At 45.6% G+C, this 18,858-nt stretch overlaps 1 long non-coding RNA gene across 2 annotated transcripts; it reads left to right on the forward strand.

Moving 5' to 3' along the window:
• The first annotated feature begins 1,037 nt into the window (after window positions 1-1,037).
• LOC146891161 (uncharacterized) lies at window positions 1,038-15,984 on the forward strand. Of its 2 annotated transcripts, none has more exons than XR_014997780.2 (3): window positions 1,038-1,079; window positions 12,368-13,112; window positions 14,173-15,984. It is a non-coding gene; the product is annotated as an uncharacterized LOC146891161 (long non-coding RNA). The 2 variants fall into 2 exon arrangements; XR_015735240.1 differs by lacking the exon at window positions 1,038-1,079 and adding an exon at window positions 7,403-7,512.
• The last annotated feature ends 2,874 nt before the right edge of the window (window positions 15,985-18,858 follow it).

Raw genomic sequence — 18,858 nt, forward strand, 5'->3', positions numbered from 1 at the left:
GCAGGTAGGTCCCCGGTCTCTGTCCACGGGATTCCCCAATGAGGTCTATGATGGAAGTCGGGTGGCCCCCACCATGCTCTGTGATCAAAATCAATTCATGTAAAACAAGGACGCCTCCAGAGCTGAGGATGAAAGCATGTTTGGTTCACCCTGGGTATTCTTCAAATTCTCTTCGCAATCAGAGAACAACCTCCACGGAGAAATGAAATCCTTGTAAAGCCCTAGGGCACACAGGCTTCCTTAACCAGAAACAAGCCCCCACAGTAGGAAGGCCAACTGGGATGTCTCGGCTGCCAAGGGAGGCATGGGGACCCAGCACAGCAAGGGGGAATGTCAACGCTTGGCTGGAGGGCAGGCAGCTGCCATTTGAACTAATGCTTTTGAAAATCTCCCGCTGGGGAGAAATGGAGGAAGCGCTAATGGATGTAATGAACCAAGCCTCCCAGGGAAGCCACAGAGAATTTCATCAGCCAGTCACTTAAAACTAGAGCAAGGAAAATAGTGGAGGGGACAGAGGAGAGCATCAGCCAGGCCTGAGAAGTGGCCAGGGGCCCTGAATCTAAGACTCTGGACTTCAGCACCTTGGCCCCACGCGCGTCTCTAGCGAAGGGCAGCAGAGCCGTGTGTGTGTGTGTGTGTGTGTGTGTGTGTGTGTGTGTGTGTGTGTGTTGGGGGGAGGTACTTCCAAGCAGGAGGCTTTTGTGTTCCTGGGAGCATCTGAGGGACTGTCACATGAAGAAGTACAGACCTGGCTCACAGGGCAACTGGGCTGTGTCCTCATAGGGAGCCCTATCCCCATGCGTCTAGCTGGCCACCTCACTCTTGCCTGTGTGGATCTACTTTTACTTTAGCACCCAGAACTCACTTCCTATTGGTGCCACAAGTCATCATGCACCTCTGATGTAGGTGGGCCTTCTGTCTATGTGCTATTTTCATTGGTTAATAAAGAGACTGCCTTGGCCCTTTGATAGGACAGAAAATTAGGTAGGTGGAATAAACAGAACAGAACGCTGGGAAGAGGGCAATGAGGCAGACACAATGGAGCCAGCCACCAGGTCAGACATGCTGAATCTTTTCCGGTAAGCCACCGCCTCGTGGCGCTACACAGATTATTAGAAATGGGTTAATCAAGGTGTAAGAGTTAGTCAGTAACTAACTCTCTAGAGATAATGGGCCAGGCAGTGTTTACATGAATACAATTTGTGTGCTGTTATTTTCGGGGCTAAGCTAGCCGTGTGGGAGCTGGGCGGGACGAAATGCAGGCCTGCCCGCAGCTCCTTCTTTACACCCCTGAGTGATCAAACATCAGAAGTTCAGAAGAGGTCTTGGCGAAAGTTGAGGTGTTGGCTGTGTGAGGGCAGAATCCCTTCCTGTCTCTTCTATCTCTTAGCTCACAAGCCCCTGCCTATCTTCAAGGTCAGAGAGGCTTCCCATCTCTCTCTGATCTTCCTTTTCCCCCTTACCCTCACAGAGGCCCTTGTAATTAAACAGGCTCACTCAGATAATGCAGGACAAGCTTTCCATCCTAAAACCCTTAACTTAAGCATTTGTCATGTCGGGTTCCAATAGCCAGCACAGGACATCTTTGGAGAGATATTCTTTGGAACTCCCTAGAATTTAATTTCAGTGGCCAGGGTGAAACAGCCAACCTGTCCTTGGGTCTGGGTTCAGGAGCCACAAAGAAACTGGCAGGCTAGATAGGAACAGGGGAGGTCCTGTGTGCTGTTTGGTTTGCTGTCAACTCAACACAAGTTAAGGTCATCTTGGAAGAGGGACCCTCGAGTGAGAAAGCTCTGCCCGTGGGCGGGCCTTTGGTCCAATATCTTCTTTGATGATTAATGTGGAAGGACCTAGTCCACTGGGGGTGGTGACATTCCAGGGAAGTGGGTCCTGGATTCTGTATAAAAGCAGGCTGAACAAACCCTGAGGGGCAAGCCAGTAAGCAGTGTTCCCCCAAAGCCTCTGCCTCAGTTTCTGCGCCTGCAGATACCCCCACTTCGTGATGGACTGACTATAAACAGTTAGATGAAATAAATCCATCAATAGGAAGTGAACTGAAAGACACGGTTTAGCATTTCTCCAGTCACCTTGCTGATCCCTCTGGATTGTTAATCTCCTGGGACGCACCCATTTGTCAACCACTTTACCTGCTGAATGGCCCCTTTGATCTTTAATCCTACCTTACACTCATGGACCTTGGAGGCCCAGTTTTCTGGGGCCTGCCTCTGGTTGGCTCCCTAGTAGAACCTGGCAGAGCTAACAGGTTTCTTGTTTCACACGAGAGAAGCAACCCTTAACATGTTATTCTGTGTGGTCCAATATCCCTCAGCTATGAAATTAAAACTCAGTGTGCGTGGATGTGTGTGCATACGTGTGCAAGTGTGTTGGTGTGTGTGAGAGTGTGTGTGTTTCAGTCCATTCCTGCCTCCAAGGTTTCTTTCTAAGGCACACATATTATATAGTTCAAGACAGAGATTTGTGTTTCTCACCTTTTATTTCAGCTCACAGATTTCCGAATTCCTGTGGTGTCCGTGCAGCATTTCTATTGGCTGCTGATTACTGATCCGGAGCACTGGGTGATGCTTGAATAGTTAGGAGCCAGAGAAAGTGGGTGTGGCTTGGCCGTTCTGCAGGCCAATCAGGAATTTGGTTTGATTGTTTTCTCTCAGCATTTTAGCATGGTTGCCTCATGTTTCACATGAGGTAGATGCGCTAACACCTGCCATGAAATCTGCCTTCCATATAGGAAGCAAAGAAAAAGGAGAGGGTAAGTTCCACCTCTATATTCTGTTTTTAAAATTTCCTGGAAACTAAGCCAACAACAGCTATTGGTATTCCATTGGCCAGAAGTCAATCGTGTGGAAACCATCTGCAAGGGACACTGGGAAACGTGGTCTTTTTGCTCATTACTAAGGATGCAGAGAATGTGCCACACTGAATGGGAACAATCAATATATGCCTGGCCTTCCTTTCTGCTTGTCCACCGTCACCTCCAAGACTCACTTAAGTTACAATCTCTGATTTGTGTGGATTTTCCCTTAGGTCAGTGATCCTCATTCCTCATTTAGTAATTACAGTTAAGTAAGAAAGATCTGCCCTTTACCTCCTGGTAACACAATTCTGTAGCGGTATATTTTTGTGTTTTGGTAAATAAATCTTGCCTGAAGACCAGAGGCAAGCCTAAATCCACTAGAAGTCAGGCAATGGTGACACACACCTTTAATCCCAGGATTCGGGAGACAGGGTCAGATGGATCTCTGTGAGTTCAATGCCAAGATCAAGGCAGAAACAAATTCAGGTGATGGTACACACAGCTTTAATCCCAGTCCTAGGGAGTCACATGCCTTTAATCCCAGCACTAGAGGGAATATAAAATGGGAAGAGAGAGGCTTAGTCTGCTTAGTTTGTGGTCTCCCAGTCTTGGTAGAGATAAGACTTCTCTAGTGTCATGGCTGCTTTGCTTTTTGGGTTTTTGGGTTGAATTTCTGTCTCAAGGTTTTTATTATTTGTGCTACACAATTCTTTATCACAGTATTGATTCATACCTGATCCCTCTGACGGGCAATGGTGTCTGGAAAAGAAGGTGCGAGGGTTTCCTGGCATTACCTATCCCCTAAGATGGTTTGAAACAACAGTACAACTCCATGTTCAGGTACAAGAAGTATAGAGACCACCAACACTACAGTGCCCAGTGTCATCACACAGATCAAAAGTGGCAGAAAAAAATGGTTAAATTAGGGTAGGTCCACTAACATAAATTTCCCATTTGTCCAAAATATGAATTCATAATTGGCAGGGTAAAAAAGGGCAGCTGAACTAGACAAATATGATATCAGGGTGACAGGATATTAGACAAAATAACACACACACATACACGCACACACAAACTTGGCATCCAATAAGTACTTTGATAGGTTCCCTTGAATGACTTGTCACTACCTTCAAATGGCTCTTGGTCTTTGAGATTTCTGGATGCTTAGTCGTACTGTAGGTCCTTCCTGGAACGTGATAGGGCATTATAAGAATTAATAAAGAACAATCTCTTAGTTACTTTTCTGTTGCGAAAACAGCATGGCCAAGACAAGCTATAGATGGGAGGGTTTACTTGGGCTCACAGTCCCAGAGGGATAGCGGCCTGTGATGGCCCAGTGCAGGCACGGCAGTTGGAGCTGGAAGCCGAGGGTTCACATTTCCAAACTGCAAACACAAAGCAGAGAGGCAAACTCAAAAAGTCTGAGTCTTCAAACTCTCAAAGGCCATACCTTGGGACATAGTTCTTTCGCAAGGCCTTGCCTGCTAAACCTCTCCAAACACCACCACCAACTGGGGAACCTGAGTACTAAAATGCCAGAGAGGACGGGGGACATTTGATTCAAACTACACAACCTTATTAATGTTTTTTTAAGAAATGGAAATGAAAGTTTTCCTGATGAATGCCCACAGTCTTTGGGTGGGACTCCGATGACGGAATCGCTCCTCCTCCTCCTCCTCCTCCTCCTCCTCCTCCTCCTCCTCCTCCTCCTCCTCCTCCTCCTCCTCCTCCCCCCTCCCCCTCCCCTCCCCCTCCCCTCCCCCTCCCCCTTCCCCTCCTCCTCCTGAGTGGGAGTCTGCATACGACCTTCACAGTCACCAGACTCAGCCTGTGGGTAGAGGACACAGGAGGATTTGTGTTGTGTGGCCCAGGCCTCTGGGTCATCTCGGAGGTGTACACTACAGAACGGGTACTCTTTATAAGCGTTTAATTAGAAATGCCAAGTCCACCCCCCTCTACAGATTTTGGCAGAGAATCCAAGACAAGCATACTTAAAGAGGGGAAAACTTAGTGGTTTGTTGAATAAGATTGTTCTAGAAGTCGGAGCCCTGGTTTGCAGTCTTGGCAAGGATGCTAGAAGTTGTTCGCGTCAGGCAAGATCCTTCATTCCTCAGAAATCTCCTTTTCTCACACAGCGTGATAGGTTTGGAGTGGCGTCTCAGGCCCTGTTTTGTTCTGAATTTAAGGGATATCTCAAACTCCTGTGTAGGATTTGCGTGAGTGCCTTGGGCCAGCAGCGATCTCTTCAGTAGAACTCTTTCGCCACCTAGTGGCCAAATTAGAAGCCTTCCCCTTACCATGCCTTCTGCCTCCAGGTTCCTCCTTGATCATAAGAAAAAGAACAAAACCATTTCTGCCTTTCCTCCGCAAGAATGCCGCAAACTACCAGAGCTGGGAGGAACCCATGTTTAATTGAAATCCTTGGAATCTCTGCTGGGTGAACAAACACAGCGCCACTTCCTATGGCAGAGGCCTTGGTGCAGCGGGCATGTGGTTACAAAGCTGCTTCCGAGGCGGAGAGCACCCAGCAGGGGCCCTGATAAATGCAACCCCAAGGAGATGTGTTTGCGTTACTCCCGGCGAGCTAATCTGTTACACGCTGGTCCTTAATACTTCCAGCTGCTCCCAGTTAATACTCATTAAGCATGCATGCCGTGTTTGCCCTCCTCCAGACATCAGAAGTAGAGAGGGGTGGCAAGGGCTCCTTCGGCTCTCCTGCTGATCTGGGGCAATCTTTTCATCCTGCAGTGGCCCCTATAGCATTGTGCCTTTCTGTGGCATTTCCATTAGAATAGAACACACTCATAGAGCCAGCTCATTCGAGCCTCAAATTTTCATCCATCTGAGCGGTGGGGTATGTGTTTCACACATCCCAGTGTTCGTCTAACGCTACTAGGGTTCTGGGAATGGCAACTCACTTCTACTTATCAGGTAGATCTTGGTGATAGCTGTCCCCTGGGATGGCAAGATCCACACTCTTTGCTTCTGACTGTTCTACTACACAGAAAGGCCAGTGCAGACAGTTGCTCTATCCAGGGAGGTCAGCACACACAGTCTTACCAATGTCCCTTGTACAGGCAAGGAAAACAAGGTTTAAAACTAGGCTAGGAGACTCCTCAAGGGTCCCGGTGGGGAGTGATGGAATTATTATAAACAAAGATGATCTGACTCCTTGTTCCTCACCCAGCGTTTGAGGGAAGGGATTTGCTTTCATAGTCTCAATGAGGGGTCATTGTTTCATTAAGTTTTACCACAAGCTTGCCTGCAATTTAAATAGTAATGTGAGATTTTCTTTTTCTTCCTTGCCAAGCAGAATAGTGTAGTCAGTAAGTGGAGGAAGCAGTGACCTGGGACTCAGAAGGCCTGACCTCTTGTTTGACAAAACCTACACCAAACTACTATGCCAAAGAATCCTACAACTGTGTAAGATACTCCCTGAGAGGGTGATTCCCATCCTCTTAGAGAGTGAATGTCTGCCACGTGTGTGGGGTGTCCCAGGGCACCAGGTCTCCGGAGCTGGAATTGCAAGCTGCCCACATGGTTGCTGGGAACTGCACTCTGGTTCTCTGGACGAGCTGTGTGTGCTCTTAACTGCTTAGCCATCTTTCCAGCCCCATTGCTGATTTGGGGTTGTTTCAGTGTCTCTCACCTTGAGTCTATCCAGACAGAAATAATGAAGTGAGGATATTTTTGCTTAATAAGTCGGTGCCATTAACAGTCTTGTCAGACGGGCTTATTGTCTGAATGTTTTAATTTAAATAATAGTTATTCTTTGACAACTTCATATATATAATATATATACATATATATATGTATATATATTATATATATATATATATTGAACATATTCTCCTGCCCCCATTCCACTCCTTCTTCCCCTCCTACTCTCTCTGGGACCCTTTTCTCAACATATCTTCCTCTACTTCATGTCCTTAAATAAAATCCACTGACATTAATCAGGGTTGCTTGCATGTACATGAGTGTGGGGTTATTTACTGGATGATGGGCAACTCACTAGCAATTATTCCTCCGAAGAAACGTGTCCCCTCCCACAGCATCTATTAACTGCCGTCAGCTCCCAGGATGAGGGTGGGGCCTCGCAGGCTCTTTCCCCATCCGTGCTGGAATGTTGGGAAAGAATGCTCAATCCTGTGCAGTAACCCCAGCGACTGTGAGTTCATGAACACAACGGCCCTAACGTGTCCCAAAGACAGCGGCTCACAGTCTCCTCCCATCCTCCAGCTCTTCCTGCCTCCCTCTTTGGCAATGCTTCCCGAACTGTGACAGGGTTAACACAGATGTCCTATTTAGGGATGAGCACTTAGCAGGCATTTATTCTCAGCGTTAACTACTGTTGGCTGCAAAGGGAAGCTTCTTTTGACTGAAGGTAGAGAGCAGAGCGCATCTGTGGGTAGACATGTAAGGATTTAGCGAGCAGTTTGGTACCGTGTTCATTTAGTGGATCAATAGCTGTAGGTTCTCCCCTTTGGCCTATGAACTCCCCAGCTTTTGGACCATGGCACCAAGCACAAATTCCCTCCCGCGAAGCAGGTCTCAAATCCAATCAGAAAGTGGTTTGTTATTTCTACAGTATTCGTGACGTCATTGCACTGGTGGGCACATCTTACCTGGAAGGTCAGCATTGCAGCCTGCAAGGCCCTCTACTGGACAAGACCACTGACGGCTCCACTCCCCTACTGGTGAGCATAGTACCTTCTAGAACAACGGTCTCACCATCTACTTATGGTGGGCAACCAAGAGCAATGGTGGCAGCCTGTATTATTTCGGGGTTCTCTGGGTCCTCCCTAACCAACAATTCATATGGAGGCATTCCATGCATGCCACTGGGATTTTCATTGAATAATCCATGGCTGCCAGGAGCAGCATTATCCATCCATGCAAAATGTCTCCACTCAAATCCCCCCTTAAAAACCATATTTTAAATTAGCGTGCACAGTAAAGGATTTCCATAAGGCCTTTCATACACCCTTAGATTTGGAGTATGTCCCCCCAGCCCCACCTTTCCCCCTCTCCCCACTTTATTCCTACTTAACACTTCCTGCCCCTATATTCCTTCCTCATTTTCACATTGCATGCGTTCTGCAGTCCCCTTTCTCCTGAAGGTCTCTCCCCTCCCACTGCTCCCTGACATCTAGAGACACTCCAAATCAAACACAAACCTATAGAATTGAAGCTGAATATGCATGTGAAAGAGAGCATATGTTATTTATCTTTCTGGGCTTGGGTTATTAATCATTTTTTTTAAAGACACAGTCTTACTATGTAGCCTAATTTGGCCTCAGACTCACAGCAATTCTCCTGCCTTAGCTTTCCAAGTGCTGCTATTGTAGGCATGTGCTACCACATTTGGAAGCTTTTTAAAATAAAAAAGATCTATCTTATTTTATGTGTATGAATGTTTTGATGCATGCGTATGCACCACACACATGCAGGGCTTGTGCAGGTCAGAAGAGGACAGAGGATCTCCTTGGCATTGGATTTATAGGTGGTTGTGGGATGCTATGTGGGTGCTCGGAATCAAATCTGGGTTCTTCGTAAAAACAGCAAGTGTTCCTACTCTCTGAGCACTCTCTCTATCACTACCTGGCTATCTTAAAAATGTCTGTCTATCTATCTATCTATCTATCTATCTATCTATCTATCTATCTATCTATCTAGTTTTTGAGGGGCCTGGCCTATTCTGAATTTCATCCCATTCTCAGGTGATGTACTGCTTTAGGGTAGTGAGGAAAATCTGTGTCACCTTGAGTCACCTTCAAATCATTGACCAGTCATCATTGGGAGCTCTGTACTAAGGCTGATGAAGCCATGTCTAAGATTATACAGGACAGCAATTGATTAGTCATGCCTGCCATGGGCAGGGGCTGGGAAGCACATAGAGCAAGAGCCATGCATTTGTTCGCACCGAACAATGGGATTGAGCAAAGGATCCTGCCGCAACTGCAAAGGCTTAGAGCTACTCAAAGTGGTAGCAGGAACCAGAATCTAGCCCTAGTCTTTCCAGGTTTAGCTGTCGCCTACCCAAGCCTACTATGTGACTTTTATCCAGTGTGACCATGCCATTTGTTTCTGAGAAAGATATGACCGAATGCCTGCCACAGCTGACGGGTGGAAGCAGGAAGGGAGGCGGATGCTGGTACAGGTGGGAGGATGGAGGGAAGAGAACAGCAGAACAATGAGGTCAGCCTTCCCAGGCTCCTGGGAGCACATGAATGACAATGATGGCTTATGGCCTTTGAAATGGCAAAGAGGCATTGGCAGACAGGCCAGCTGTCAGACTCCCTGTATGGATGGATGCGCCGTATTGTGAAGGAGCTGCTTCACTCCCTGACTGGTACCAGCACCCAGCCCACCAGCCTCCCTTGACTGCACAGCAAGAGCCCTGACGGCTTCTTCATGAGGGGGGGGGCTCCCTGGGGCTTCTGCCCTGAGTGGTTGCTGGGCTTGTGTTCCCACAGAGTCCTTTCTAAGGGAGAGGTGCCCATCCTTATTTCCCTCTGGGATGCTGCTCTGCCCAGAGTGCACACATGGAGCCTTTTCATCTGTCAGCCCGCAGACCATGGAGGATGCTGCACGGCAGCCAAGTCTGCATCCTGAATGCTCCTTTTATTTGCAAGGAAGGAGAATGTCCCCTTAAATAAAAACAAATATTATGATGCATGTGTGTATGCTGTGGAGCAAGTATGCAGGTCAGAGGACAACCTACTGCAGCTGGACATAGGGATCAAACTCGGATCAAACTCGATCAAACTGGATCAAACTCGGATCAAACTCGGATCAAACTCGGATCAAACTCGGATCAAACTCGATCAAACTCGATCAAACTCGGATCGCTAGACTTGCACACAGGTGTATTTAATCCCGACGTTATCTTGCTGGCCTAAAGCCAACCTCTATCAAAAACCATCCGTAGTGTTTAGTTCCCTAGTAGATGGGGCACAATTGGTGCCCTGTGGGGCAGGAAGTCCTCAAGTCGCAGACACTGTGCAGCGAAGGCTCGCGTCTGCCTGGCAGGGTTGATGGATTCCTCCCCAGGAAGGCAGCTGGGAGAAGAGACGAGGAGTGACCTCATCCATTTCAGGGCAGCTACAGAAAGCTTCTGGCTTTTGAGTGTTTACCTGGAGCAATTCCGGAGCAAGTTGGGAGCTTTCCACAGACCACGCCCCAATGAAGGGGGCTAACTGGAGGTTTGTTGAATAAAACCAGGCAATTACGATTAGATACAGGTCTGTATGGTGGCTTGTAACCTCAGCATTTGGGAGCCTGAGGTAGGAGGCTTTCCATGAGTTCAAGGCCAAGCGGGGCTCTAGAGTGAGACCCTGTCTCAAAACAACCAACCAGGCAATCAACAGATTTGAATCATCTACCCACAATCACAGAACTTCACCCATCAGTCTGAACACTCATAAGGTTAAACCTCTCCCCAGTCGGCTCCTGGAAAGATAAACTTGGGAGAACAGCTATCCATTTTCTCTGTCAGATGACTTTCAAATAATGATAGATTCATTTTAATGACATATTACTGTCTCATATATATTAGATTTATATTCATAACTGTATTATATATGAGAAGAATCTTAATATATTACATATATATTATTGCATATATGTATATGCATATATACATATATACATATACATATATATATATATTACAGTTTCTTTTGGAAATGATATAGCTGGGTCACACAGACTACATTTTTGGTCTTTTGAAGAGCCTCCATAAGTTTCTCATGGCGTCTGAATATAACTACTTTATATTCTCCCCAGTATGAAGCCTTTCCCCTCACATCCTAGCCAATAATTGCTGTCATCTTGTTTTGATTTTTGTATATGTGGTGTGCCTGGGCATCTGTGTGTGCCCACATGTGTAATTTTGATGACACACTGAGGTTCTTTACACTAAAATCATGTTTAGACCCACAGTGGATTTTTCTGCGTTTTGGGGGGTAAGGTATGAATGCATTCATCAGAATTGTCTCTGATGCCCTCAGACAATTCTGTGAAAACCTATGCATTCAACAAGCATTTATTCAGTATCCGAGTCTGGCACCATGCCAGGCTCAGAGCACCCCACAGGTTTTCAAGAGATGTGCAAAAATTATCAACAGTCCAAGTGGTGTGTTATTAGTAAATGTTGGACTATGTATGACACAAGGTCATTTCCATGGTAAGAAGAAGGTTGGAGGGCAGTGGTGGCGGAGGAGACAGGAATACTACCCACTAGGCAGAGTGGCTTTAGAATGAAAGCTAAAATATGGAGGTTTACCATAAACTCTTAGCACTGCTTGCCAGGTTTTGACCCTCTTGCAGGCTCTGCCTGTCCAGTCTAGTAGGAACCAGCATCTTTCATCTGAGACAAACCCTTGTGTTCAGACTTGGCCTCTGCCACTTTCTAGCTGTGTGATTCTAAGTGAATTAATCAGTACCTCTGAACTTTTTATTCTACCCACCATGATACTGGCACAATAGGATTATTGTGAATACAAGTAAGTAAATAGACAAACACACACACACACACACACACACACACACACACACACACACACACTCACAGTGTTCGTGGTTACAATCGTTCCTAATAAATTAAGCAACAGGAAAGGGCTGACTATTAGCATCAAGGAAAAGCCAATAAATGCATATATTCCATATGTATTAGTAAGAAGAAAGAAATATATGAGACACCCTAGAATCTTGAAGTGAAAAGCACATAATTTAGACTAAAAACAAATACTACAGGCCATGGGAAGGCGCAGTCACTTAATTATTCAGGGCTGGCTTTTCCTCTAGGAAAAGAAATCCAAAACGTACCCCGGAAAAACTGTCACCTTGGCTGAGGACACACAGGGTGGCTCTTGGCTGGGTGATGATCAAAGCACTGCTCCGGGGCTCCATGTCCACAGAGAGCAGCCGGGAAGGCAAGTGCAGGCTACATCGCCGTTAATTAATTTCTCAAGGCTGCAGCAACCGGGAGGCTCGGTGATGTCCTTAAGCCTGCCTTTCATTTAGAGGATTCGCTGTAAGTGTGTGGGTAACATACTTAGGGATCCAAAAACTCCTTCAGTGCTTTGGCATTGAGAGAGAACCCATGGCCTGTCTCTGAGGATGAGGAAAAACCCACACGGGTTCTTCAATCACAACGAAGAATCCAGCAGTGGCATGGGCTCCCCGCCGAGTCTCAAAATATTATCCTTTGGACCTGGCCTCTCCCCCTGTACAATATTTAAAGATGCCACACTCCATCCATATTTATAATGGTCCCAGCAGGGAGCATAATTCTGAAGGACAAATTGAAGCGCCTTCCAGAAGGGGCCTGCCCTGAAGTCCCGAGACATGCGCAGAAGAGGGCAGGAGGACCTGGTGTATCCCTTACTGACGACCCAGTACGGTTGTGAGAGGGGGAGCAGAGGACCAGTTAGATGTGTTTGAGAGTCTTCAACACCAGTCTTGGGATTACATGTGTCGTCTTTCGTTCTAGTCTTGACCTGGCTGGAGTTTCAGGTTCTGAATTAATTCCTTTTTCTGTGTACTCAGCATGTTTCAGACTCCAAAATGTTGGAGATGCCAGAGCCGTGAGACCGGTACCAAGAAGAGCTGCACATAGGGCCTGGAACCAGCCTAAGGGAGAGAGATGTACGCTGCAGGCACCTAAGTTGGAGGAATGGAGTCATCTAAACCCTTCGGTATTGAAGCCTTAGACACCAGACATTGAACTTACAGGATCTGTAGACTGCCCTGCTGGATTTCAGTCTTGCTTTGCTTCAATAGTTCCTCACTGTGCCTCAGTTCCTCCTTTTTGTAATGGTAATGGATATTCTGTACCATTTGTACATTGGCAGTATGTAATTTGTTTTTTATTACATGAGGGTAATGTTAGAAGATTGCCCAGAATTGCTCAGAAGAGACTCTGGGTTTTGAACTTTCCAACAGTGTTGAGTCTAAGAAAGACAGCAGGGATTTCTGCATTCTGCATCATGAGGTGGCCACAAGCTGATGGGCGGCAGGATGTGGGGTTCTGAAGGAGAAATGGCCTCTGTAGGCGAATGTGTGTGCACATGTGCTCTTCAGCTGATCTCTCTGTCTGGGAGATTATGGAACTTCAGGGTGTGGAGCCTTCCTGAAAGAAGCAGGCTTTGAAAGGTTGAAATTCACTCTGCTTCCCGCCCACACGTAACGATGGGATCTCCCAGCTTCTCGCTCCTGCCACCTGTTGCCAGGCCTCCCACACGATTATGAACTCTCTGTTTGGAACTGTAAACCAAAGCAAACTCTTCCTTCTGTAAGTTGCTTTTGGTCATGATGTTTTGCCACAGCAGCAAAAGCAATTAATTTTGGTTTGATCCCAGCACCTTTAAAAGCTGGCTGCAATGATCCACACCTCTAGTCCTAGCATTCTGGGTATGCAGTCAAGGGAATCAGAAGTTCAAGGTTATCCTCTACCACGTAGCTTGTTTGAGCTCAGCCTAGAATGTCAAGTAACCTGTGACTGCCTATGCAACCCTGACAGCCTTTCCCTAGCATTTCACAGATGCCCCCTGTGCACACCCTATGACTAAGCACTATAGTAGATGGTGAGGGTGCTAAGCAGAAAGAGTGTGCCTCCAGATGCTGTGGGATAAGGCTCTTGGACACAATGCTGTGGAGTAATGCCCCTGTGTACTGTGAAGATCCATCACTTGTATCGGTTTAATAAAACACTGGTCAGTAGCCAGGCAGGAAGTATACGTAGGGTGACCAGACTAGAAGAATTCTGGAAAGAAGAAAGACAGAGATGCATTTGCAAGCCAGATGCAAAGGAAACAAGATGAGAATGCCTTACTGAGAAAAAGGTACCAAGCCACGTGGCTAGCCATTAGATCAGACTTGTGGGTTAATTTAAGTTGTAAGAGCTAGTTAGTAATAGACCTGAGTTAATAGGCCAAAGCAGTTTGTAATTATTATAGGCCTCTGTGTGTTTCTTTGAGACTGGATGACTGTGGGACCAGGCAGTACAGAAACTTCCATCTACATCCACATCTGAGGAGGGGCCTAAGTCATTAGCTCATTAATCAATCAAGAGTCTGACAAATGGGAGCTCAGAAGATGGCTCATAAGCCAGCCTAGGCTCCCTGGGATGGGGAGTGAATGTTGGTTGGTTTCCAGAACATAGGTTGGTTCCTCAGTCCTGAAGGTGGGTAGACGTTCCAGATGTGGGCACAGAGGGATGTGGGGTGTGCCCTCAGAGCTGGAGACAGTGCCTTGAGCAACAGACCTGTATTCTGTAGGACTTGACCCGAGGGGTGTCTGAAGCAAATGAGTAACAACGATTTGTCTTACCTGTTTGATGTTTCCTTCCCCAGTCAGGCCCTGAGAATCCCGAATAACTGACCTCGGAGACTATTCTCTCTGGAGCAGCATCCAACAAAGATGTTCCCTGGCACTTTACACAAGACTGTTTCTTTATTACACATATTTGATAATTTATGTTTGCCTTTGAGACAGTTGGGAAAATTTTTTATAGGGTGAAACTTACAGATTAGCTTCAAATCTGGGATATGAACCTCTGAACCTAATGGGAATGGTTTATGGTTTATGCACAGCTTCTATTAACAAGAGCTTGTTCCCACTTTCTGTCCACAAGCCCATATAGTCAGCTGTCACAGCCACAAGTGGACACTAGGCTCATGTGATTTGTGTTTGCAGAGTGCGACTCCCAATACTGCAGTCCGGATCTGCTCCTCAAGTGTAGTAGGACATGTGTTAGACCACAGAAAATAGGCTACTTCTAGGCCTGGGCAAAACAGAGCAAGGTTGATACTCAAAGGAATAGTGTTTATTGCAAAATCTAATTTTAAGTTAGAGCTGTTCCCATTTTTTAGGTGTTTTATGACATTTTAATGACTTTTCTGAAGACCAAATGAAATATTGAGGAGAGTGTTTGGAGATGCTATGTCTGCAGTTGGCTTGTCCCATTGGTCCACATCAATAGGATGTTCTGCTGAGGAACTGAACCCTATATAGACTCCTCGTGGTAAACAGAAATGACCTACAAGCTATGTTTATATCTTGGTCCCATATAGCTACTTTTCCTGTTTGTGATGACAAAGTATCAGGCAGAAGCAATGTAAAGGAAGAAAGGTTTACTTTGTCTCAGGATGTAAGGTGATTTGGTCGATTCTGGCAGGGATGGCTTGGAGGCAGGTGTCTCCATGGCAACAGGAATACCCACCTGACACTGCTCAGCTTCTTACTTGTCTGCAGAGCAGGAAGCAGAGAGGCGGCAGCAGCGAGAACTGTAAAGTACATCTTTAGTTGGCCTCACCTAGAGATTCATTTGCTTTAGATAGGCTCCACCTCCAGAATATTCCACAACCTTCCACCCCTAGCTGGGGATCAGGTGTTCAACATGAGCCTGTCAGGGGCATTTTGCATCCAAACCCTTTTAGCCCCCTAGTTCAATTATAAGGATATGAATTTCTACTAAGGGTCCATAAAAATCCAACACCATTTCTGGCATGTAACCTGAGTAACAAACATGCTGTCTGGGTTAACTAAATTCTAGAAGGGTTCCATAAGGACATTATCATACGATGTTGGGCACCATAGGACGTGACAAGCAATGGCTGACAGTCCTTTACCTTGTACAAACCTGTGTTTTATAGGTGGGTTATGATTCCTGGAGACAAAGGGGCCTAACAAGTCTAAACATTCATGGGTCCCTCTCACAATGTCTGCTGACTCAGCAAACCATATGACCTTCTTTGACCTTCAGACTCAGGGTCCCAGACACAGTATGTGTTCTGAAGGTTATTTTTGGTAACAAAGTCCAAAGGACTCTCTTGAAAGTCAGGAGAAGAATTAGAAAAGAGACCCTTCTTAGATAACACCTCCAACAAGTCAGGGCAGATGGCTCTATCTCCCTTCTGAAATAATGAACCATTCAGTCTGGGAAGAGAAATGAGTCAGCAACCCCGGGGCCCTTGCAGTGGGACAGACAGCTGCCGGTTGGATTGCTTGTTTTAAATAAACAATTACAAAGAGTGCGGCGAGTTGATTTGAACAAACCCAGTGCCTCTCACTGGACTGGTATGCGTTTCTGCATGGAAGATGAAGTTGGTCTACCTTCAGTGGCATCGCTCCATCCCAAAGAATAAACTTGACTTCTCTCAAAACCTGGCATTATTTCGCCTTTATTGATTTAAAAACAAACATGTAAAACCATGAAGTCTCCTACGGGAAATGGATCACGTAGAATGAAAGGCATCTTGCCTTTTTTTTTCCTAAGCACGTCAGCAAGTCGGTCTTATAAACAAGACAAAATTCTTCTACCAGGTTAAAACAATCAATTCCAATTATTCATTGTATTAGATGTGGCAGGTAGTGAGGACTAGAGATGCTAAAGCCAGGACCCTGACTCACCGCTTATGTTTCCAGCTACGGTAGTGAGAAACACAGCGTGAATTCAGCTTTGGCACAACAGGGCCTTTCTCTTCCAAGTGGAATGAATCATAATTCATCCTTCACTGTCTGATGAAGAGGGACCATATTCTAAAGATGACAGGAAGGAGAGATGGGCACAGTGTTCCATCCACCCTTCATCCGGTACTCCCCTGGCTAGAAAGAGGTGTTGGTGGAAAATGGAGGACTTTGAGATTGGATGTTAGTGAGTGGAGCAATCACTTAAAGATGCTTGTAGTTCCAATGCTACAAGTCTAAGGATCTAGAGGATTTTTATTCAGTATCTTCTTTGCCCATTGTGTGTGTGTGTGTGTGTGTGTGTGTGTGTGTGTGAATGCATATAAAGGCCACGTGAATGCCTTCCTCTATCCCTTTCGTATTATTATTTTTTTCAATTATGTGTATATACGTGTCTCTGTGTTGCCATGTATTGTTGAGTACTGGGATCTATAGAGTCCAGAAGAGGCTGTTGGGGTCCCTGGAGCTAGAGTTACAAGCAGTTGTGGGCCATGGGACCTGGATACTGGGAACCAGAGTCAAGTCCTTCCCAAGAGCAGCACTTGCTCTTAACCATGCAGCCATTTCGTCAAATACATTTTATTTTGAGACAAGATTTGTTACTAGAACTGGAGCTTGGCATGCCTGCTAGGCTGGCGGGCTGGTCAGAGAGTGCATGGGATCCACCTGGCCTCCTCCCTGCTCTCTGTGCTGGGGTCAAAGGTTCCAGGAAGTGTGTGATGGCACATCTGTTAGCTCCTCCTTTTGATTTTACACCCACATGTTTCTGAAATGGTGGAAAAGAAAAAGGGTGGCATAAGAGAGAAAAGCCAGCCCCCCTTGTTCTGGAAAGACATCTATTAAACCGGGCTAATGTGGCAGAAGAGACTGAGGGGCTGAGAGTCTTTCCACACCTTGGTGCGTCTAAGGCCTCTGCTTTGATTAGTGTCTCTCTGTGTTATCTGAAAAGTCTTTCACAAACGCAGAAACTGGCAGTGCTTCAAGGAGTAATTGATGAATCTGTGACCAGAGCGTGTGATTTATCATCTTTCATAGTAATTGATAGATCAAACAGCTAAAAAGCCCCAGTGATGTTATAAAGACTTTGATAAATATGATTTAAAAGTCTGATATGAAACTCTTACATGGAACACTGCACTCAACCATCAGAGAACATATGTTCTTTTCAAAATTCCACGCCACATTTATGAGCGCTTCCAGCAATTCAGGACATAAAGCAAGTATAAAATTAAGTTTCAAAGAATCGCTATCATAAGATCACACAACAATTAAGCTGGAAACCAGTTAGAAACATAAATTAAGGTGCTAAGGTGAGGGCACAGTAGGTAAAGATGCTTGTGCAAGTGTGAAGACCTTGGAACCCACGTCTATCTGGAAGTGATAATGTGCATCTGTAAGGAGTCTGTGATAAGATGGGGGAGGTAAGAATCCTGGAAGCTTGAATGCCGCCTAGCCTAGTGCACACAGTGGTGACAATCGGAGACCCTAGTTCCCGTGAGATGGAAGGCCAGGATCAACACCAGAGGCACAACACCTCCACAAGTGTACTGCCATGGGTATGTGCCCACATTATCACACGTAAGCACACACATACATCATACACACACAGAGATTCTACATATGCACAACTAAGGTCCTCATATATTAAGATAATTTGAAGCATATCAGTCACTTCCAAATCTGTAGAGACAGAAAGCGACTTGGTGTTGGTGGGGGCTCGGGGGAGAGGAGCGGTCCTTTGAGATGTGTAGACACTAGAGGGAGGAGATGGCTGAGCATCACTGGGGAGGTACTAAATGCCACTGGATCATACACAGTAATATGGTTTGATTTATATTGATTGTATTTCTACTGAATTAAAAAAATACTCAAATCCCTGTGCTTCCTAATGTGTGGACACATGGTTGTGCACAATGAAGGAATTTATCTGACTATACCCTTATGAGACATACTGTTTTTTTACGTGTGTTCATATTTCTATATTATGCTAGGTAAAGAAGTTTTAAGACAGGTATGATGATGCCCACCTGTAATTCTAGCACTTGGGAGGTAGAAGTAGGAAAACCAGAAGTTCAAGACCAGTCTTGTCTACATAGCAAGTTCAAGGTTAGCTTGCCTGTGTGAACGCCTGTCTCAAAACACTATGAAAGAGAAAAACAATATAAAAGTCCAAAAAGATGGGAACCTATGGAAACCTTTACATTAATACATTTATAAAGGGGCACAAAAGTGAACTGTTTTGAAAATATAACTTACCAAACCCCACCAAAACATTAGAACATCAAAACATTATTGAGTAATAAACAACAAAAGGGTTAAAACAAGTCCTGAGCCAAGAGAGTGATATTTGTGGGTTTTATGGGATATTTCAATAATGACCTCAGTTTAGAACCAGTCTGATAAGCAAACAAGAGTATTGGATATAATCCATAAAGCTATTCCAGTGTTATATCTGATATCTAATTGTCCCTTTTAAGTCTTTCATGCACTGGATGAAAATAAAGTCGAGATTCTTGACTTGATGATATTTATTATAGTTTTGGGGTTATTATTTGGTATGGGAAATCCTT

The sequence above is a fragment of the Myodes glareolus genome, chromosome 17 (assembly GCF_982192425.1).
Source record: "Myodes glareolus chromosome 17, mMyoGla1.1, whole genome shotgun sequence".
Taxonomy (NCBI): domain Eukaryota; kingdom Metazoa; phylum Chordata; class Mammalia; order Rodentia; family Cricetidae; genus Myodes; species Myodes glareolus.